At 48.2% G+C, this 23361-nt stretch overlaps 1 protein-coding gene across 3 annotated transcripts in view; it reads left to right on the top strand.

Annotated features, from left to right (window-relative positions):
- The window catches only part of LOC123769005 (uncharacterized), a 312934-nt gene that overhangs the window by 276853 nt on the left and 12720 nt on the right, over positions 1–23361 (top strand). For 2 of the 3 annotated variants that reach the window (XM_069309225.1, XM_045759938.2), the window contains exon 2: positions 6735–6773. The gene's annotated coding sequence lies outside the window, so the exon portion shown is untranslated. Of the gene's footprint in view, positions 1–6734; positions 6774–15900; positions 16234–23361 lie in introns of those variants that run through there. The other variant, XM_069309226.1, reaches the window with a different exon arrangement.

Here is a 23361-nt window from a genome sequence, read left to right as displayed (position 1 = left end):
GTAGCACGGGCTATGGTGAGCCCGTAGTGGACTTACAAAGCACAGGAGCGGTGCTGTAACTAGTTCTACACACCAACGGCTACATATTTGTATATTCCTCTAGTTGCTTGTTTGACTGACCAGTCTAGCAACGAGGAGGCCTGGTCTACGACCGGGCCGCGGGGTCGCTAAGCCCCGAAATCATGTCAAGATAACCTCAAGATAACCTCCTCCCCCCCCCCCACACACACGTCATCAAGTCTGACCCGTTTCAAGTCTGCCTGAGAGTGGTAAGGCTGAGCTCTTCACTTAGCCCTTCCTTGTTGTTCAGTCCTCAGGCTGGGGGTGGTAGGAGGGCCCTCTGGGGTAGTAGAAGGGCCCGCTGGGGTGCTGGGAAGACAGTAGCACCCGAGACTGGCCCCCAGGGGTAGAAACCAAACCCCTGGGGGCCACCTCTAGTATTCCCCAGGTCTGGCTGGTCCTCACCTGGGGCAGTGGCCTCTATCACCCCGGGAGGAGCCAGGGGGAGGAGGCAGGACGCTGGGGCTTAGAGGGAGGAAGGGGGTAGGAGGAAGAAGAGAGGGGAAAAGGAGGAGAAGGAACAGGAGATGAGATACAACAGCAACACAGGGAAAGGAGGAGGAAACATGTTCTGTTCCATAAACTGTTCCACGTCACCCATAACATGCAGAAGCATTGCTCTTAGGGACACAGTTAATGGCTTACCATAAAAAATATTCCTTGATGTTCTATTATTCCACACTGGTCCGTTGCTCTGGAATATAACATTTCTAGGTGCAACTTTTCTCTGAGTATGTATTTTATCACTAAAGATCATACACGTTGTATGGATTGTGGCGCTTGTGTGTGTTTCCTCGTGATAGTATGCTTGTGTCCGGGTAATTCTCAACATACTGGAGCGAAAGATATGGAAGTAAATGCAGAATAGCACCAGTCACCAGTGAGGAGTAGAGGTGCCATAGGCACAAACAACGCTGAACTTCAGAGGACCACAGCTGTTCAACACCCTCCCACCAAGCATTAGAAATATTGCCGGAACAAAGATGGATGTCTTCAAGAAGCAGCTAGATAAGATTCTACAAGAAGTGCCGGACCAGCCGGGTTGTAGTGGATATGTGGGTCTGCGGGGCCGCTCCAAGCAACAGCCTGTTGGACCAAGTTATCACAAGTCCAGCCTGGCCCCAGGCCGGGTAGTAGAATAATTCGCAGAACTCTCTCCAGGTAAACTCCAGGTAAAGCAGTGGGAGAAGAGGAGGGGGGAAGGAAGAGGAAGGGAAGAGGGAAGAATCTTCCCACAGTAACTCCCAGGTTAACTACACAGCCCACGAAATGGTCACCTCGCATGCTTATTACACCACACCGTTACAGGAAGAGAGATGTGGCTCATACGTGGCCCAGGTGTGTGACACACACGTGGCCCACCATCACTGTTGTGGCCCAGGTGTGTGACACACACGTGGCCCACCATAACTGTTGTGGCCCAGGTGTGTGACACACACGTGGCCCACCATAACTGTTATGGCCCAGGTGTGTGACACACACGTGGCCCACCATAACTGTTGTGGCCCAGGTGTGTGACACACACGTGGCCCACCATCACTGTTGTGGCCCAGGTGTGTGACACACACGTGGCCCACCATCACTGTTGTGGCCCAGGTGTGTGACACACACGTGGCCCACCATCACTGTTGTGGCCCAGGTGTGTGACACACGTGGCCCACCATCACTGTTGTGGCCCAGGTGTGTGACACACACGTGGCCCACCATCACTGTTGTGGCCCAGGTGTGTGACACACACGTGGCCCACCATCACTGTTGTGGCCCAGGTGTGTGACACACGTGGCCCACCATCACTGTTGTGGCCCAGGTGTGTGGCACACACCTGGGGTGGAGGCACCACAGACTGACATAACTTCATTCACAGCACAAATACAATTTAAGAGTGTTTGGGAGAAGAAAAACAACCTAATAGTATAAATCAAAGCTTGAACAAATCCACAAGGGCCGTGACGAGGATTCGAACCTACGTCTGTGAGCTGTGTGAACTCAAAGCATGGTAAATAGTGTCGTTTTCTATGCATCTGCCTCGATAGGTTTGGTGGGTTGCTTGGGTTTGTACGCTGCTGGTTAGGGAAAATAGTTCCATATTTTACACAGTGGGACAGAGTGGGACAGTATCTTAATCCTACCTTGTGGAGGTTCCGGGGATCAACGTCCCCGCGGCCCGGTCTCCGACTAGGCCTCCCAGTTGGTCGTCTGGATAACCTGGCTGTTATGCGCGGCTGCTCGAGTCACAGCCTGGTTGATCAGGTGTCCCTTGGATTTATATATATGTAGGATTTATAATTGTATCGTCATGATTATGACGTCATAGTGACGTCACATACCTTATGCACTCTATTATAAAACATTAAGTTACGTATCTTACGTTAGGCTAGGTTGGGTTGGGCTAGGGTAAGTTGGGTTGGGCTAGGGTAGGTTGGGTTGGGCTAGGGTAAGTTGGGTTGGGCTAGGGTAGGTTGGGTTGGGCTAGGGTAGGTTGGGTTGGGCTAGTGTAGGTTGGGTTGGGCTAGGGTAGGTTAGATAAGCAATGACGTAGAGCGGTATATACTTCTCTCAGGTCTTGGACCTCTAAGCGAGCTGAGAGCGTCACCGAAATGTTCTTTTTGTGTAAACTCACGATTGTGAAAGTTTGCGGGCGACCACGCCCACCCGGAGGGTCCTCTGGTGGGATGACACACTAAATGTTCTCGCTCATAACACACTTCCACCTCCCTACAAGTCTAAACCATAGTGTGAGTGTGTGTGTGTGTGTGTGTGTGTGTGTGTGTGTGAGTGTGTGTGTGTGTGTGTGTGTGTGTGTGTGTGTGTGTGTGTGCGTGCGTGCGTGCGTGTGTGTGTGTGTGTGTGTGTGTGTGTGTGTGTGTGTGTAAACTCTACTGCAGGTGTATGACTGCAGGAGACGACGACTGCATGTGTGTGTGTGGTGGCGAGTGTGCCACACACACACACACCTGTACATCTCAGGAATCTGTATACCTGTTGATTGACGGTTGAGAGGCGGGACCAAAGAGCCAGAGCTCAACCCCCGCAAACACAACTAGGTCAGTACAACTAGGTGAGTACACACACACACACAGGATCCAAAGGCCGGATCCAAGAGTCAATGCTCGATCCTGCAGACACAACTAGGTGAGTACACACACACACACACACACACACACGCACACACACACACACACACACACACACACACACACACACACACACACACACACACACACACACACACACACTTGTCCAACAATCCACACGGCAGAACCCGCTCCTCGAGGGCTGGCTTAGTCTATGTCTGTTATTAAGAGACATTCCCCAACAGCTGTTGCTCTGTGGATCCGTGCTTCATCAGTCGTTGAAATCTCCTGAGCAATGAGACGACGAGGTGAACTTTCGTGTTCAAAAGTGGTTCTGTTCGTGGTGGAATGAACACATGAACAGGTGTCACCACGCTCGGGGAGAAGATGATGAACACTTGCATAGGATACCTGATCAATCAGGCTGTGACTCGTACGTCAGGCTGTGCGCAGCCGCGTCCAACCAACTGGTTGATCAGGACATCAACCTGGAGGTCTGGTCAGTGATCGGGCCGCGTGGTTGTTGATCCCCGGAACTATGGCATTGTTGTAACTACAAGTCAACGTGAGCACACTGGAACACGGCGTGCGTATATAGGTATTTATATATACATATACGCACAATCCATACGCATACACAATATTCTTGTGATTTGACCATGGATATGTACACTCAATACATAACAATTAGCCGGCCGCAAACCCACCACATTGACACACATATAAACTCACCCACACGAATACGAGGCAATTAACACACAGATGTGAGTATTAACAGAGTATACGCACGTCCGCCCACATTCAGATATACACCAAGGTATAATACAGACGCATGTATGTGCGTGTGGTGAGGGAGGGGGGGGGGTGGAGGAGGGTCCCACGGCGCCTGAAGGCTGTGGGCAGGACACAGTCTGTATTAATGTCTTCTTTGCTGTAACCAGGTTCCTTGAGGCTTGGGTAGGGGGGTGGAGGCAAGGAAGGTAAATAATTATGTGTGGGAAAAATGAGGGAGTGTGAGAGCGATAGAGGGAGGGATGATGGTAGGGGAAGGAGGGAGGGTGAGAGAGGGTGGGTGGTAGGGAAGGAGGGAGAGAGAGAGAGAGAGAGAGAGAGAGAGAGAGAGAGAGAGAGAGAGAGAGAGAGAGAGAGAGAGAGAGAGAGAGAGAGAGAGAGAGAGGGGATGGAGGGAGTTGACCTAGCTAAGGTACCGTTCACTAAGTATAGGGTGCAAGGTGTGGGCCGAGCCTTGCCCTACCTAGCCCCATGTTGCTGGGGTGGCAGAGGCAGGGAGGAGGGGTCAAGATGTCAGGCCTGGCAGAACAAAAGGCTGAATGAGAGGGGTTGCGGATAATTTTATGACCCCCATGGCTCGGTGCTTCATGTCCTCGCCTCGCAATTGAGAGAGCCGGGCTTAATCCACCGGTAAGAAATGGATGGGCACGTTTCCTTTTTACCTGGTTCTTCTAGTTACCTGGCAGTGAAATAGGTACACGGGAGTTTGGCAACTGTTGAGGGTTGCATCCTAGATATGGTCAATTGTTGGCATAAGTATAGACTCCCTGTTCCCGACAACAGGAATATGATTCGGGAGCCACAATGTTCCCGTGTGTTTGGAACCCTGGAGCCTCCAGTGTTCACGTCTCAGGTCAGACGGCCAGAGTAAAAAGAAGACTGAAGCCGGTGTTCACTTCATACTCCCAAGAGCAATTCGCACTGCCTTCCATCAGTGGGTTTTTGGAAACACTGCCTTCCGTCAGTGGTTTTCTCGAACTCACTCCATGCATCCCCAAAAGCCATACCGCCCCCATCTATGGGTTCACGGAACTACGGCCTCTTGTATGCATCCTGGAAGCCAAGCCACCCCATGTTTGGTTTAGAGGAGCCACTGCCTGATGCATTCAGAAGACACCAGCCTCGTCAGTGGGTCTCAGGACTACGTCTCCGGTCTCTGGGTCTAAGGAATCGCCTGGTGGTGTATCCGTCCCTGGAAGACAGAGACAGAGAGACTGTCCTCGCCAGTGGTCCCAGCGCGTGTGAGCGAGTGTAGGGAGGGCCGGGCAGGCACGGGAGACAGGGTGCAGGCGCCGCCCGGTCGCTCCTAAACAGGTTTCTTCGTAGCCAGATGGACCCCCGTCGCAGCGGTCTTCGTCTCCAGCCTGAGCCTCGGTATTGCTCCGTCGCGGCCCCCAGGCTAGTGTGAGTGGCCTCTGCTGGTGTGGTGGGCGGCGGGTTAGGTAAGGGGGTCTTCGGCTGGTGTGTGCTTCAGCTCCTAGCCCCAATTTTCGAGTGGGGCTCAGCGAGGTCAATTTGCATTTGTAGTGAATGCAACGACTCTGATTTTCATGTTTATCACTTGTTGATAAAGCTGTTTACAGTTCAATTTGAGCCGTGAAATCTAACTCATTCCACATGTCGACCAATGGGACGTTCTTTTATATTTTCTTTTCTACACAGGTGGGTACAGGAGCAGACACCTGGCCCCAGATTCACGAAGCAGTTACGCAAGCACTTACGAACCTGTACATCTTTTCTCAATCTTTGGCGGCGTTATTTACAATTATTAAACAGTTAATGAGCTCCGAAGCACCAGGAGGCTGTTTATAACAATAACAACAGTTGATTGGCAAGTTTTCACGCTTGTAAATTGTTTAATAAATGTAACCAAAGCCGTCAAAGATTGAGGAAAGATGTACACGTTCGTAAGTGCTTGCGTAACTACTTCGTGAATCTGGCCTCTGTTCTCTCGCCTAATACGTAGGATTATTTTTTTTACTAAATCGACCAATCCGTTAAAAAATGCGACGTATTAGTTAAAATTATATCACATCAATATTGACGTTTTCTGTGCTTAGGCGTCGATAGGTTAGGCGGGTTCCTTGGGTTAGGCAACAGTGAAGAAGACGGCCTCATTCAAGGCGGATTTTGTGAATGAAATACGTGGGTGTTGGTGTTTAACATGGGCGTAGTGTGGGCGGCCACTCCCAGTGTCCTGGGGAGGGGAGGGCTCGTGAGGATGGGGCGAGGAGGAAGAAGAGGGTGAACAGATGTAAAGGGTGGAGAATATGGAAGAGGGGAATAGCAATGAAGCCTCACTTGGGTGAAATTCACTGTAAGGTGGTTTATATATATATATATATATATATATATGTGTGTGTGTGTGTGTGTGTGTGTGTGTGTGTGTGTGTGTGTGTGTGTGTGTGTGTGTGTGTGTGTGTGTGTGTGTAAATTACGAAAAATAAACACGTGATTAAAAATGTGACAGTGTCAGACCACGGAGGAAAATTGAAACAGGAACTTCCTTAAGTACTTTCGTATATTAGTACATATTGGCTCCTTCTGAAGATGTATTAATATACGAAAATACTTAAGGAAATTCCTGTATCAATTTTCCTCCGTGGTCTGACACTGTCATATATATATATATATATATATGCTTGGTCGTCTCCCTAGTCTGGTGCTGTGCCTGGGATGACATGGGAGAATATCTTAACATATACACCAGGAGTAACAACTACAGTTCAAGGGCCGCTGGGCTAGTGTGCCAAGTAACGCTGCGGTGAGTCGCGCACTCTGTTAATGTTTTTATTTTGTTTTCCACAGACCGTGAATGGCAGGTGTGAGGGGAGGACGTCAGACGGGGTATGTATACCAGCCTCTTGTCTTCATGGCCTCTAACCTTCGATTTTTGTTCCTATAAGAAAGCGTAGAAGGTCTGCGATGAGTCACAACGTGGCTGAAGTAGGTTGACCAGACCACACATTAGAAAGTAAAGGGACGACGATGTTTCGGTCCGTTCTGGACCATTCACAAGTCGATGAGAAGTTGTGAATGGTGAACATCGACTTGAGAATGGTCCAGGACGGACCAAAACGTCGTCGGCCCTCCACTTTCTAGTGTGTGGTCTGGTCAACATATTTCAGCCACGTTATTGTGACTCCTCGTCTGCAATAGTTCCGTAAACACTAAAATATCAAAACCGGAACCCCACATAAAACGCAGTCACACTACACTATTGAACGAAAAAACAATATAAAAGATATGGGAGTAATCTGGTCGGAAGACCTGAATTTTAAAGAACAAAATAAAGTAGTTGTCAAAACTGCAAGAACAATGACAGGTTGGCTAACAAAAACTTTACAAAGAGATGCCAAACCAATGATACTTTTTAAAACACTAGTGCTCTCTAGGGTGGAATATTGTAGCGCACTAACTGCCCCATTCAAAGGTGGAAAAATTGCTAACCTGAAGATTATCCATTTGCCACTTGAATCTATTCAATTTACCCTTTAAATTATTGAGAACGTTTAAATGTCTCAAACTGTATTGTCTAGAGTGCAGGCCTGAAAGCTGTATAATAATTTACAGTTGGAAAATATTAGAGGGACAGGTTCGAAATCTGCACACAGAAATAACTTCCACCTGAGATTAGGAGGCATGGCAGGATGTGCAGAATATCTCTGTTGAAAAGCAGAGGTGCAATAGGTACGCTGAGAGAGAACTATCAACATCAGAGGCCCGAGACTGTTCAACACTCTTCCCTCTAAACACAAGGAGGAATAATTCGCTAACTTCTCACTTATGTTTAAGAGAGAACTTGCTAAACACAATCAAAGGATACCTAATCAACCGGGCTGACTCATACACCAGACTGCGAAAAGCGGCGTCAAACAGGCTGTTTGACCAGCCCAACCAGGAGGCGTAATCGAAGATAGGGGCCATGGGGAGACTTAAGAGTCCCGGAACCATGACATAGAGAGAGAAGGGAGTACGGAACACCCCCGGAGAGGAGTAAGGGGGGGTACAGAACACACTTATTCTGAAGGTTCTCAGAATTCACCTTATCATCCTGACTAAGAAGACACTTCCTGTTAGAAATGACACAGTGTCAACGTGTAGGCTTGTCATATGACACCGATAGTGTCATATGACACCGATAGTGTCATATGACACCGATAGTGTCATATGACACCGATAGTGTCATATGACACCGATAGTGTCATATGACACCGATAGTGTCATATGACACCAATAGTGTCATGTGACACTCTAATAAACAGGTCACCACCCCCCCCCCCCCACCTCCTCAATCTGGATTTACGGATAGTCTTATTCAGATCATTTAAACCCAGTCAAAGAGTTTATCCATTAATGACTGTACATTTATATATGTGAAAGGTTACATAAAAAGTACATAAATTACATAACAGTGACAGTAACGACATAATTCGTTGACCTTGTCATTATCACAAACTTTATCCCTAACAACTTACAGAAATCATTACACAACTGGCTGGACTAAACAGGTGTATAACAGATCAATATACAACTGACTGGACTAAACAGGTGTATAACAGATCAATATACAACTGACTGGACTAAACAGGTGTATAACACATCATTACACAACTGGCTGGACTAAACAGGTGTATAACACATCATTACACAACTGGCTGGACTAAACAGGTGTATAACAGAATGCATTAGTTCTACTGTGACAGAAGTAGAACTAATATAAACTAATCACATCACAAAGATATATATATTTGCTCATATATATTAGCACATATATATACATTAGCATATATACAGATATATACATTAGCACAGCCTCAACATCAACACACTCCGGGGCGGGCCCGGAAGATGAGGGAGGGAAGGGCAGAGAGAGAGAGAGAGAGAGAGAGAGAGAGAGAGAGAGAGAGAGAGAGAGAGAGAGAGAGAGAGAAGTAGTAATATAAAGAGAAGGTGAGAGAGCAGCATTGTGTAGATGTGGCGGAAGTCGGGGCCAAGGTAAGGGGTCGGGACGGGTGGTCAGAGAGCTTCTACGCCCGCGCCTGCCCAACCTGTTTGGATGAGTTGTCAGGAAATGCCGACCACGGCCCTAGCGATAACACTATTTCTTCTCCGGGAGAATTTCCTTTGTGGTGGTGGGTAAAGAGCCTTCCTGTGCGGCACCCAAGCGGGGATACCGGTCGGCCGAGCGGACAGCACGCTGGACTTGTGATCCTGGGTTCGATCCCAGGCGCCGGCGAGAAACAATTGGTTGAGTTTCTTTCACCCTATGCCCCTGTTACCTAGCAGTAAAATAGGTACCTGGGTGTTAGTCAGCTGTCACGGGCTGCTTCCTGGGGGGGGGGAGGCCTGGTCGAGGACCGGGCCGCGGGGACACTAAAAAGCCCCGAAATCATATTCATTCGACTTTCATTCGAAATCATTCATTCGAAACCTTTCATTCGACTTGAGAATGGTCCAGGACGGACCGAAACGTCGTCGTCCCTTCACCTTCCAGTGTGTGGTCTGATCATCATACTTTAGCCACGTTATTGTGCCTCATCGCCTGTAATCTGGGAGTGCTTGCCTACCTTGTCACTTTTCCCTGGTGTACCAACCTTGTTACCTGATACCACCTCTGCACTCGTCCTCTGAGGAAGAGTGCATGCACTCCACTTTTCCTTACAATCATCGATATTATGGTGTGTGTGTTTTGTTAAGGATGGCGCTGATGATCTGAGGCAAGGCTGTTTGAGAACGGGTTGGCTTACACTGGTCAGGCCAGGTTGCGGGAGTCGAACCCATGAAACCGGTCAAATGTGAATTACCAATAACCTCGCCAGACCGTCGCCGTCACCCCTCGTAATAATATTTCTCAATTTTAACATACAAGTAAATAACTAGAAATACAAAAATACAACAATTTACCCTTAAACGGCACAACAAAACATATACACAAGCACCTGAGAGTGTATATATATGTAAATCCTGCACAGTGTTCATCTATACACATTATCCATATATTTATCAGTTGTGAGTCGTGTGGAAACCGTTTTTCATTCATAAGTAGAGGGTTTGGTGATTGTATTAACGAGTATTTGGCCTTTGTTGATGAGGACGGGCTGGATGACGATCGAATATTTCTCTAACAATGCTTCGCTGATGACAGCTGTTCGAATCGCTTTTGTAAACAACCAACGGTAAATCAACGTAACCAGACGTCTTACTAAACCTTTTCTTGGTTTAATTGTAAGTAACACAAACAATATACAGGGTATAGTCAAATAAATTTATATATGAACATAGAAAAGATAGAAAAATACCATTTGTTATCACGCCGTATAAAGGTTATCCTGGATAGTTGTTATATGGACGAGTCGGTGGATACTCATAGTACCAGCGGACTTGTGCTTCGTGTAAACCCTTGCAACCCTTCCCATACTCTACTTGTACCCCGTATACCATAGTTTCTTGCTTGTCTTGCATACTGTCGGTGGGTTTACCAGGAGTGACTTCTGGCAGCTACTCCCCCAAGCCCGTGCTTGGCCAAAGCTTCATTTGGGATAACTTGATCCGCATACCCACAAGCTCACGTATCTATTGCAACCAGGGGGCAGATTCACGAAGCATTTACACAAGTCCTTACGAACCTGTACATCTTTCCTCAATTTTTGACGGCTTTGGTTACATTTATTAAACAGTTTACAAGCATGAAAACTTGCCAATGAACTGTTGTTATTGTTATGAACAGCCTCCTGGTGCTTCGGAGCTCATTAACTATTTAATAATTGTAAACAAAGCCGCCAAAGATTGAGGAAAGATGTACAGGTTCGCAAGTGCTTGCGTAATTGCTTCGTGAATCTGGCCCCAGGTTAGTCGGGCACTTGACGCGGGAACTTGTCTAATTGTCTCTCAGACACCTCCACTTTTATCCCGGGATTATTTCTTATGTTTGTTGGGAGGAGATTGATGAGCCAGGTTCAGCGTGTGGATCTTCATGGTCGCTGGAGAATCAAACTTTACCTTTTAGAATTTCAACTTCATCACTGACAACTTAAGTTTCTGCAACTCATCCTTGTCCCAGTAGCTCCAAAGATTTTCTTAAGTCATGCAGTTTTTTTTCCTCAGCAGCGAATGTAGCCTATCATCGCCTTCCCCCGGGAGGATATTACTGCAAGACGCCTTAAATGAACCTCCGTTGGCATTTCCTTGTGTGTAAGTGGTATAAGCGGAGGTAAGAACGTATTCACGAACACAGGTTCAAGTCCCAGAGAATCGGTGGACCATCTGTGTAGTTACCGTATCTTGTAGGCCTGGTCGACGACCGGGTCGCGGGGACGCTAAGCCCCGGAAACTCTTCAAGGTAACCTTGTGGTGGTTATAGGAGGAGTGCTCCCAGGGCACGGACTAGGACCAGGCTGTCTGGTTGGATCAGTTACAACTTGCAGCAGCCACCCATCACAATTTGGTTTATCAGAGATCCTGAAGAGATGTTTATCAACAGTTCGTAAACCACTCCCCTTCTTGTGAGTGTAAATAAATGAAATAACGAAATGACTATGCCTATTGGTCTCGTAAGAAATGATATCTGTGCATATTTTTAATATTTTCCAAATACATGATGCGTGTCGCCTGTATTGTAAGGAAATCAATCTTAGGAATTTGATCAATTGAACCCACCTAAAAAACAAAACCGAATCCAGTGTATAGAAAACGTAGATATTTGTGAGTCGCTACGTTTATGTAATAGGTTGCGTTCGAAACATTGGTTACCATCTCGTTCACGATGCTTACGGGCTCTTGGCGGGGAGCTCGTAGCCTCCTGCAGGTAATGTAAACTCCCAGAGATACTTCTAGCCGAGTCTAAAGCAGTAATATCGACGAGTCTGTTGATTTTATTGCATGATCCAGAGGTGTGTGGCTCTTGTTGCATGATGATAGTCTGGTGATAGATGGAGCAGCAAGTGTAAATTTCACTTTATCTCGGATCTTTAGTGTTACAGATCATGGCGGCTACCACACAAGTCACACAAGATTGTAGTCAACACTTTTGAACGCTGTCAGTCACCTTATGTAGTGTTTTTGTCTGGCGCTTTGTACAGTGGATGCTCGCTTGCTGTTTGTCCCGCCTCTGTCCCGTCTCTTGCCGTTGCTGTCTGTGTGTGTATATCTGTTTTTCTGTGTGTGTGTCAGGTGACCCAGTGCCTGCGGCGTGTAGTCTTTCCCCGGCGCGAGTATATGGGCCGGAACACGCACTCCTTCACGCACGCCAACAAGCGTGTGTGTGAAGCGCAACTCAAGCACGAAGACACTCAAGGCTCGGGCACTTTAGCACAGACAACAGCAGCAGGCAGACGGGAACATCAAAACAGAATACATTTAGGTAAAGGTTGAGGCATTTGGAACCAAACAGAAGTCTCCACTCCTCATAGAGGGGAACATCAAAACAGAATACATTTAGGTAAAGGTTGAGGCATTTGGAACCAAACAGAAGTCTCCCCTCCTCATAGAGGGGAACATCAAAACAAAATACACTTAGGTAAAGGTTGAGGCATTTGGAACCAAACAGAAGTCTCCCCTCCTCATAGAGGGGAACATCAAAACAGAATACATTTAGGTAAAGGTTGAGGCATTTGGAACCAAACAGAAGTCTCCACTCCTCATAGAGGGGAACATCAAAACAGAATACATTTAGGTAAAGGTTGAGGCATTTGGAACCAAACATAAGTCTCCCCTCCTCATAGAGGGGAACATCAAAACAAAATACACTTAGGTAAAGGTTGAGGCATTTGGAACCAAACAGAAGTCTCCCCTCCTCATAGAGGGGAACATCAAAACAGAATACATTTAGGTAAAGGTTGAGGCATTTGGAACCAAACAGAAGTCTCCACTCCTCATAGAGGGGAACATCAAAACAGAATACATTTAGGTAAAGGTTGAGGCATTTGGAACCAAGCAGAAGTCTCCCCTCCTCATAGAGGGGAACATCAAAACAGAATACACTTAGGTAAAGGTTGAGGCATTTGGAACCAAACAGAAGTCTCCCCTCCTCATAGAGGGGAACATCAAAACAGAATACATTTAGGTAAAGGTTGAGGCATTTGGAACCAAACAGAAGTCTCCCCTCCTCATAGAGGGGAACATCAAAACAGAATACATTTAGGTAAAGGTTGAGGCATTTGGAACCAAGCAGAAGTCTCCCCTCCTCATAGAGGGGAACATCAAAACAGAATACATTTAGGTAAAGGTTGAGGCATTTGGAACCAAACAGAAGTCTCCCCTCCTCATAGAGGGGAACATCAAAACAGAATACATTTAGGTAAAGGTTGAGGCATTTGGAACCAAACAGAAGTCTCCACTCCTCATAGAGGGGAACATCAAAACAGAATACATTTAGGTAAAGGTTGAGGCATTTGGAACCAAGCAGAAGTCTCCCCTCCTCATAGAGGGGAACATCAAAACAGAATACACTTAGGTAAAGGTTGAGGCATTTGGAACCAAACAGAAGTCTCCCCTCCTCATAGAGGGGAACATCAAAACAGAATACATTTAGGTAAAGGTTGAGGCATTTGGAACCAAGCAGAAGTCTCCCCTCCTCATAGAGGGGAACATCAAAACAGAATACATTTAGGTAAAGGTTGAGGCATTTGGAACCAAGCAGAAGTCTCCCCTCCTCATAGAGGGGAACATCAAAACAGAATACACTTAGGTAAAGGTTGAGGCATTTGGAACCAAACAGAAGTCTCCCCTCCTCATAGAGGGGAACATCAAAACAGAATACATTTAGGTAAAGGTTGAGGCATTTGGAACCAAACAGAAGTCTCGGAATAGGCTAGATTTTTCCTGTGGATAGATGAGGTCGCGATAGACTAGGTCTTCGGCCCGTCAAAACAGGCCGCGACCGGAGCTCTTACCCCGTTCTCTTGATTTGCCACACCGTCAAAAATGCAACCTACTAACCTAACCAGAAACGAACTCACAGTATCCAATGCACGGAAAAAGTAGATATTTGTGATCCATTCCTCATCATGAATGCATTTGTAACGTACAAAACGTATCATTATCATGGTCCTCCACTAACACCAAGGCCCTGGCTGGGGTTAAGGGAGGGGGGGGAGCAAGGATTGACCCTGGCTGGGGGGAGGGGTTCATCCTGACTAGGGAGTTCAGGGGAAAAAAGTAGTTAGCTTCCCCCCATTGTTGGGTTGTCGTACAGAGGTCACCACCGTGACCTTCTCTTCCTCTGTGTTGGACCAAACAAGGTCATCCCAACCTTTGATATTCTCTTACCTTGTGCTAGTAAGGACCATTCTGTCTTTGTTTATCTTATCTGTCTCTTGCTGGTGTCTTTGCTCAGCCATTATTTGACTGAGCGCTTGTCGCAACCCATTGCTCGTTGCCCACACTTGTGCTCGTTGCCCCACACACCTGCGCCCATTGGCCACACTTAGTTAAAGCGGCGAAGATCGCGCCACTTCACAAAGGAGGTAGTAAAGCAGATAAATAAAATTATAAACCAGTAGCTCTAACATCACCCGTCATAAATATCTTTGAAAGATTGCTTAGAAGTAAGATCACACATCACATGGAATAAACTGATCAGTTTCCACGAAAAAGGTTTTTAAAGCTTAAATTGGCTTTACCATCTTATTCTCCGGTTTAAACCTGGAAGACTTCAGATCGTAAACTACTATGCAGGTATCCAGCCCGTAAGCTCATTCTGCCACTTCGTAAAAAATACATCTGTTTTGTCTAAATTAAATTATCAAAATTTAAGAAACAGTTTAAGCACGTTTTCTCTGATTCGGCCTCAATAGGTTAGGTGGGTTGCTTGGGTTCATGCGTTACTGGTTTTTAATTTATGCCATCAAATTTATTTGTAGCTAATTGTGTTAGATTTATAAAGTTTATAATAATACAAAGTTTAAGTTTGAAAACGCTGCAGGAAAATCATTTCTGAAGATATCTGGAGGGAAAGTAGAAGACACAAGGCAAGACAATTGACACAGTTTCTCGAATGAAATAAAGACACAAGAACAAGGATGAGCAAAGATTGAAGTTTAAAGTAGCGGTGTCAGCAAGAAGGGGAAGGGAATTATCAGGAGGGGAAGCGCCAAGCCATTACGACTATATATCACGTGGAAGGGGTCAGGATAAGGATTTGGGATGGGACGGGGGGAAAGGAATGGTGGCCCAACCACTTGGACGGTCGGGGGGATCAAACGCCGACCTGCATGAAGCAAGATCGTAGCTCTACCGTCCAGCCCAAGTAGTTGGGCCTGTGTCAGCAGGAAGTGGAGGCTGGTTCTTGCACTACCTCAGCCCGAGACACAAGGTCTTGCACCTTTAGAACCCGACACTACTACCCCGCCACTTGACACCGGAAGTCTAGAAAATATTCCACTTTTCTCAGAGACTACGGAAGTTGTTGATCCACGAATCGACTTGAATCGACTTTTACGTCGATTCTCAATCGACTTGAGAATGGTCCAGGACGGACCATTCGTCGTCGCTTCACTTTCTAGTGTGTAGTTTGGTCAACATGTTTCAGCCACGTTATTGTGACTCCTCGTCTGCATTCTTTATCCACATTTCCTCAAACTGTAAACATTACGCAACAAAATGACCGCGTAGACCGAGGGACAGACAAACAATGTCGCATCGACGAATAAGGGTTTGTTTACATTAGAACCCGCGCGTCGGCTACCCACCAAAACGAACCAAAAATTGTGATTTCAGTAGTCAATATGAATACGCCATGGTACACATGTGGCGATTTTACACCTAACGTATATAGAATGTACACACATTCCAATATCAAGAACAGGAAACTTACGTAGGCTTAGCCAGAAATAATCACGTCAGCATTGGTTACACGACTGGTCAGGTATGAGGGCTATTGAGCAAGTGAGTGAATGAGTAGAAGCTAGGGAAATGAGGCAACTTGAAGCCGTCATCGTGAGTCACAAGCACTGGTACCCACTTCGATTCTTCCTCAGCCACACATACTTTCCCAGAGCCAGAATAGAACCAGTGAGGAGTAGAAGTGTCATAGGCACAATCAGAGATCACTGTCTGAACATCAGAGGTCCACAGCTATTCAACACCCTCCCAGCAAGCATTAGAAATATTGCCGGAACGAAGGTGGATGTATTCAAGAGGCACTTGGACAGGTTCTTGCAAGAGGTGCCAGACCAACCAAGCTGTAGTGGATATGTGGGCCTGCGGGCCGCTCTAAGCACACAGCCTGTTGGACCAAGTTATCACAAGTCGAGCCTGGCCTCAGGCCTGGCTTGGGGAGTAGAAGAACTCCCGAAACTCACTCCAGGTATGTCCCACCCGAGTTCAACTAGCTTTGTAAGGTCAATTGTCTGGTCTCTGTTTTGTGGTTAGACAAGCACTCTGAGGACAACACAACCATAATGTACCATCTTCCGATGTACCGTCCTTTCAATGTCACACACACCACATCTTGCTCCAGCCTTCGACGTATGCCGACAAAATACTTTTGGATCTCTGCGATAAAAATGAATCGCAGAGAGATAAAGATCAACAGATAAGGCCAAGAATCTTACTACACCGAGGTGGTATTACCAAGTCAATCTCAGACATTCTGAGTATTCCAAGTTACAGCCACAAGAATGGAGCCGCCATGGGTAGCGGGCGGCTCTCGGAGGGAATGTAAACTGCAGCGTTTCACTCCGTGAACCCAGGAGTGTGGAGCGGATAGGTTAGTGCTCACATTAAGGGTGAAAAGTGAGTCAGTAGTGGCGAGGTGTCGTATCATGGGGACCACCCCGACCCGTCTCTAGGCCAGTGGGTCATGCACTCACTACCGCACGCACTAGCGCACGCACATTTAGGTGATTGCACGCACGCCCGCGCGCGAAAAGGAGTCGGAAGTCACTGTGTTCGACAATCAACATTTGGTATACAATCCTACTCCCTCGAGCCTGGTCTCAGGCCGGGTTCGTAGAGTAGTAGAGTTCCCAGAATTCTCTCCAGGTAACTCGTCCTCAAACCTAATAAGTTACATTGTTTACGGAATTGTCCAGTCCGTTAAAAATGGGACGTTTTACTAAAATTAAAGCACCGTAATATCAACGTTTTCAATGCATCGGCCTCGATAGGCTAGGAAGGTTGCTTGGAGTCATACATTGAAGTTTAAGCAAAACAGTTAATTTTTTTACGAAGTGGCAGATCGAGAGAACAGGATGGGTACACAGGATTTTAGAAGCTACCGTTAGACTTGACAGACATTTAGCAACTTTGTACACATTCACAAGCCCACACCCAGGCCCACCCCCACGGCCATATCCACGTCCACGTCCACGTCCACGTCCACGTCCATGTCCACGCCCACGTCCACGCCCACCGTAGAAAATGACTAAATAATTAAACGAAAAAAGACTAGCTGAGACTGAATTGACGACAAAGACTTTAATTATTCAGCAAAAGATTGTATCAGAATCATCAAGAGGCCGAGGAAAGCCAAAATCAAATGTCTTAGCACCCCGAACAAGGTAGGCAGGTAGGTAGTGATAGATGGGGTGACATGCTCACCCCACCTGTACTTCCTGTACCCACCTGTACTTTCTGTACCCACCTGTATTCCCTGTACCCACCTGTACCTCCTGTAACCACCTGTATTCCCTGTACCCACCTGTACCTCCTGTACCCACCTGTATCTCCTGTACCCACCTGTATTCCCTGTACCCACCTGCACTATACAATAATGTCGAATTATTGTGATTTCACTGCGTATGAACTATCCTAATTAAAGTTTCTATAATAATGATCTCCAGTACGGCGGAAGTCAGTCGACTAACAAAACACATCACGTAAGAAACGTCCTCAGGTAAAGACTTTATTCTCATGGCAGAGTTGTACTATTGTACTGAGAAAATCCATGGGAGCTCTGAGGTGCCTCGACCCAGACTCCCAGCTGCGGACGGTAACCACTAGGCCACCATGACCAGGTTTTTACGTATAACCCCTCAAGCACTCTGGGGTGTGTAGCCAACATAGTTCATCCACCGTACCCTTCTTTAACACTAGAGAAATCCCACTAACGTGATATGTTTTAGATTCAGCTACTCGGAACATAAGTTCCAAGTAGCATGGACTATGGTGAGCCCGTAGTGGACTTACCTGGCACAGGAGCGGGGCAAGTAGCACGGGCTATGGTGAGCCCGTAGTGGACTTGCCTGGCACAGGAGCGGGGCAAGTAGCACGGGCTATGGTTAGCCTCGTGGTGTGTGATATATATATATCAACTGATATATAGCACATTAGTGTAATTTCTCGGAATTGAAGTTATTCACCATAGCCAGCTTTCCCTGTAGCGGCTTTCCTTCCATTTGGCTCACATTTGACAATGTATGTCAGGGCTTAATATTCTGGCCGCGATTGTGGGTCATTTAGTCATTAATAGGCATTAACAATTAATGAATAGAACGTGACGAGCAGGTGGTAGTGTGGGTACTGGGTGTTATGGTGGTGTTACCGGGTGTTATGGTGGTGTTACCGGGTGTTATGGTGGGGTACTGGGTGTTATGGTGGTGTTACCGGGTGTTATGGTGGGGTACTGGGTGTTATGGTGGTGTACTGGGTGTTATGGTGGTGTTACCGGGTGTTATGGTGGTGTTACCGGGTGTTATGGTGGTGTTACCGGGTGTTATGGTGGGGTACTGGGTGTTATGGTGGCCTACTGTGTGTTATGGTGGGGTACTGGGTGTTATGGTGGCCTACTGTGTGTTATGGTGGGGTACTGGGTGTTATGGTGGCCTACTGTGTGTTATGGTGGGGTACTGGGTGTTATGGTGGCCTACTGTGTGTTATGGCGGGCTCCTGGGTGTTATGGTAGTGTTACCGGGTTTTATGTCGGCTTACTGGGTGTTATGGCGGTGTTAACGGGTGTTATGGCGGGCTACTGGGTGTTATGACGGTGTTAACAGGTGTTATGTCGGGCTACTGGGTGTTATGGCGGGCTACCGGGTGTTATGTCGGGCTACCGGGTGTTATAGCGGGCTACTGGGTGTTATGGCGGGCTACAAGGTGTTATGGCGGTGTTACTGGGAGTTATGGCAGTATTACCGGGTGTTATGGCGGTGTTGCCTGGTGTTATAGCGGGCTACTGGGTGTTATGGCGGGCTACTGGGTGTTATGGCGGTGTTATCGGGTGTTATGGCGGGCTACTGGGTGTTATGGCGGTGTTATCGGGTGTTATGGCGGGCTACCGGCTCAGGTATCGGATTTGGGATGTTTGGGATATTTTTAAATTTTTGATATTTTGAAACGTCAGGGGCGTTTGGACAAAATGTGACTCACCGCCCCTTTCAGTAATTGGCATATTTCCGGTATAAATAGTCGGAATTTCAAACTGCGAATAGGTGCAGAGTTTGAGTCCAAAATGTTCGCAGAGTCAAACTGCGAATAGAGCCAGAACTTGAGTCCAAAATATGGCTCAGGTATCGAATTTGGGATGCTTGGGATATTTTGAAAACTGCAGGGGGCTTTGGGCAAAATGTGACCCACCGCCGCTTTCAGTAATTGGCATATTTTTGGTATAAAAATTCGGACTTTCAAACTGCGAATAGGTGCAGAGAGCCAGAATTTGGGTCCAAAATATGGCTCGGGTATCGAATTTGAGATGTTTGGGATATTTTGAAAACTGCAGGGGGGTTTGGGCAAAATGTAACCCATCGCCGCTTTCAGTAATTGGCATATTTTTTGTATAAATAGTCGGAATTTCAAACTGCGAATAGGTGCAGAGAGCCAGATTTTGGGTCCAAAATATGGCTCAGGTATCGAATTTGGGATGTTTGGGATATTTTGAAAACTGCAGGGGGGTTTGGGCAAAATGTGACCCACCGCCGCTTTCAGTAATTGGCATATTTTCGGTATAAAAAGTCGGAATTTCAAACTGCGAATACGTGCAGAGAGCTAGAAATTGGGTCCAAAATATGGCTTAGGTATCGAATTTGGGATGTTTGGGATATTTTGAAAACTGCAGGGGGGTTTGGGCAAAATGTGACCCACCGCCACTTTCAGTAATTGGCATATTTTTGGTATAAAAATCGGTATTTCAAACTGGGAATAGGTGCAGAGAGCCAGAATTTGGGTCGAAAATATGGCTCGGTATCGAATTTGGGATGTTTGGGATATTTTGAAAACTGCAGGGGGGTTTGGGCAAAATGTGAACCACCGCCGCTTTCAGTAATTGGCATATTTTTGGTATAGAAAAAAGGAATTTCAAACTGCGAATAGGTGCAGAGAGCCAGAATTTGAGTACAAAAGATTGCTCAGGTATCGAATTTGGGTTGCTTGGGATATTTTGAAAACTGCAAGGGGGTTTGGGCAAAATGTGACCCACCGCCGCTTTCAGTAATTGGCATATTTTCGGTATAAAAATTCGGAATTTCAAACTGCGAATACGTGCAGAGAGCTAGAAATTGGGTCCAAAATATGGCTCAGGTATCGGATTTGGGATGTTTTGGATATTTTGAAAACTGCAGGGGGGTTTGGGCAAAATGTGACCCACCGCCGCTTTCAGTAATTGGCATATTTTCGGTATAAAAAGTCGGAATTTCAAACTGCGAATAGGTGCAGAGAGCCAGAATTTGGCTCCAAAATATGTCTTAGGTAACGGATTTTGGGATGTTTGTTTGGGGTTATGGCGGGCTACTGGGTGTTATGGCGGTGTTACCGGGGTGTATGGCGGTGTTACCGGGGTTTATGGCGGGATACCGGGTGTTATGGCGATGTTACCGGGGGTAATGGCGGCCTACCGGGTGTTATGGCGGCCTACCGGGTGTTATGGCGGGCTACCGGGGGTTATGGCGGGCTACCGGGTGTTATTTCACCCGGTAGCCCGCCATAACACCCAGTAAGACCGCCATAACAACCGGGAGCCCGCTATAACACCGGGTAACACCACCATAACACCCGGTAGCCAAAATAACACCGGGTAACACCACCATAACACTCAGTAACACCGCCATAACACCCGGTAGCCCGCCATATCACCCGGTAACACCGCCATAACACCCAGTAACACCGCCATAACACCCGGTAGCCAGCCATAACACCCAGTTGCCCGCCATAACACACTGTAGCCTTAAATAACATCCAGTAACACCGTCATAATACCCGGTAGCCAGCTATAACACCGGGTAACACCACCATAACACCCAGTAACACCGCTATAACACCCGGTAGCCCGTCATAACACCCGTTAGCCCGCCATATCACCCGGTAACACCGCCATAACACCCAGTAGCCCGCCATAACACCCAGTAGCCCGCCATAACACCCAGTAGCCAACTACAACACCCGGTAGCCCGCCATAACACCCAGTAGCCAACCATAACACCCAGTAGCCCGTAATAACACCCGGTAGCCCGTAATAACACCCGGTAGCCCGCTATAACACCCGGTAGCCAGCTATAACACCGGGTAACACCACCATAACACCCAGTAGCCCGCTATAACACCCGGTAGCCAGCTATAACACCGGGTAACACCACCATAACACCCAGTAGCCCGCCATAACACCCGGTAGCCCGCCATAACACCCGGTAGCCCGCCATAACACCCGGTAGCCCGCCATAACACCCGGTAGCCCGCCATAACACCCAGTAGCCCGCCATAACACCCAGTAGCCCGCCATAACACCCAGTAGCCCGCCATAACACCCAGTAGCCCGCCATAACACCCAGTAGCCCGCCATAACACCCAGTAGCCCGCCATAACACCCAGTAGCCCGCCATAACACCCAGTAGCCCGCCATAACACCCAGTAGCCCGCCATAACACCCAGTAGCCCGCCATAACACCCGGTAACACCGCCATAACACCCAGTAGCCCGACATAACACCCAGTAGCCCGCCATAACACCCGGTAACACCGCCATAACACCCAGTAGCCCGCCATAACACCCGGTAGCCCGCTATAACACCCAGTAGCCCGCCATAGCACCCAGTAGCCCGCCATAACACCCGGTAGCCCGCCATAACACCCAGTAGCCCGCCATAGCACCCAGTAGCCCGCCATAACACCCAGTAGCCAGCCATAACACCCAGTAGCCCGCCATAACACCCAGTAGCCCGCCATAACACCCAGTAGCCCGCCATAACACCCAGTAGCCCGCCATAACACCCAGTAGCCCGCCATAACACCCAGTAGCCCGCCATAACACCCAGTAGCCCGCCATAACACCCAGTAGCCCGCCATAACACCCGGTAACACCGCCATAACACCCAGTAGCCCGCCATAACACCCAGTAGCCCGCCATAACACCCAGTAGCCCGCCATAACACCCGGTAGCCCGCCATAACACCCAGTAGCCCGCCATAACACCCAGTAGCCCGTCATAACACCCGGTAGCCCGCCATAACACCCGGTAGCCCGCCATAACACCCAGTAGCCCGCCATAACACCCGGTAGCCCGCCATAACACCCGGTAGCCCGCCATAACACCCGGTAGCCCGCCATAACACCCGGTAGCCCGCCATAACACCCGGTAGCCCGCCATAACACCCGGTAGCCCGCCATAACACCCGGTAGCCCGCCATAGCACCCGGTAGCCCGCCATAACACCCAGTAGCCCGCTATAACACCCAGTAGCCCGCCATAACACCCAGTAGCCAGCCATAACACCCAGTAGCCAGCCATAACACCCAGTAGCCCTCCATAACACCCAGTAGCCCTCCATAACACCCAGTAGCCCGCCATAACACCCAGTAGCCCGCCATAACACCCAGTAGCCCGCCATAACACCCAGTAGCCCGTAATAACACCCAGTAGCCCGTAATAACACCCAGTAGCCCGTCACAATACCCGTTAGCCCGCCATATCACCCGGTAACACCGCCATAACACCCAGTAGCCCGCCATAACACCCGGTAGCCCGCCATAGCACCCAGTAGCCCGTCACAATACCCGGTAGCCAGCCATATCACCCGGTAACACCGCCATAACACCCAGTAGCCCGCCATAGCACCCAGTAGCCCGCCATAGCACCCAGTAGCCCGTCACAATACCCGGTAGCCAGCCATATCACCCGGTAACACCGCCATAACACCCAGTAGCCCGTAATAACACCCAGTAGCCCGTAATAACACCCAGTAGCCCGTCACAATACCCATTAGCCCGCCATATCACCCGGTAACACCGCCATAACACCCAGTAGCCCGCCATAATACCCGGTAGCCCGCCATAGCACCCAGTAGCCCGTCACAATACCCGGTAGCCAGCCATATCACCCGGTAACACCGCCATAACACCCAGTAGCCCGCCATAACACCCGGTAGCCCGCCATAGCACCCAGTAGCCCGCCATAGCACCCAGTAGCCCGTCACAATACCCGGTAGCCAGCCATATCACCCGGTAACACCGCCATAACACCCAGTAGCCCGCCATAACACCCTGTAGCCCGCCATAGCACCCAGTAGCCCG

Source organism: Procambarus clarkii, chromosome 64, assembly GCF_040958095.1.
Source record: "Procambarus clarkii isolate CNS0578487 chromosome 64, FALCON_Pclarkii_2.0, whole genome shotgun sequence".
Classification (NCBI taxonomy): Eukaryota; Metazoa; Arthropoda; class Malacostraca; order Decapoda; family Cambaridae; genus Procambarus; species Procambarus clarkii.
The sequence above is the reverse complement of the archived record's forward strand: the minus strand, read 5'-3'. Positions and strand labels throughout refer to the sequence as shown.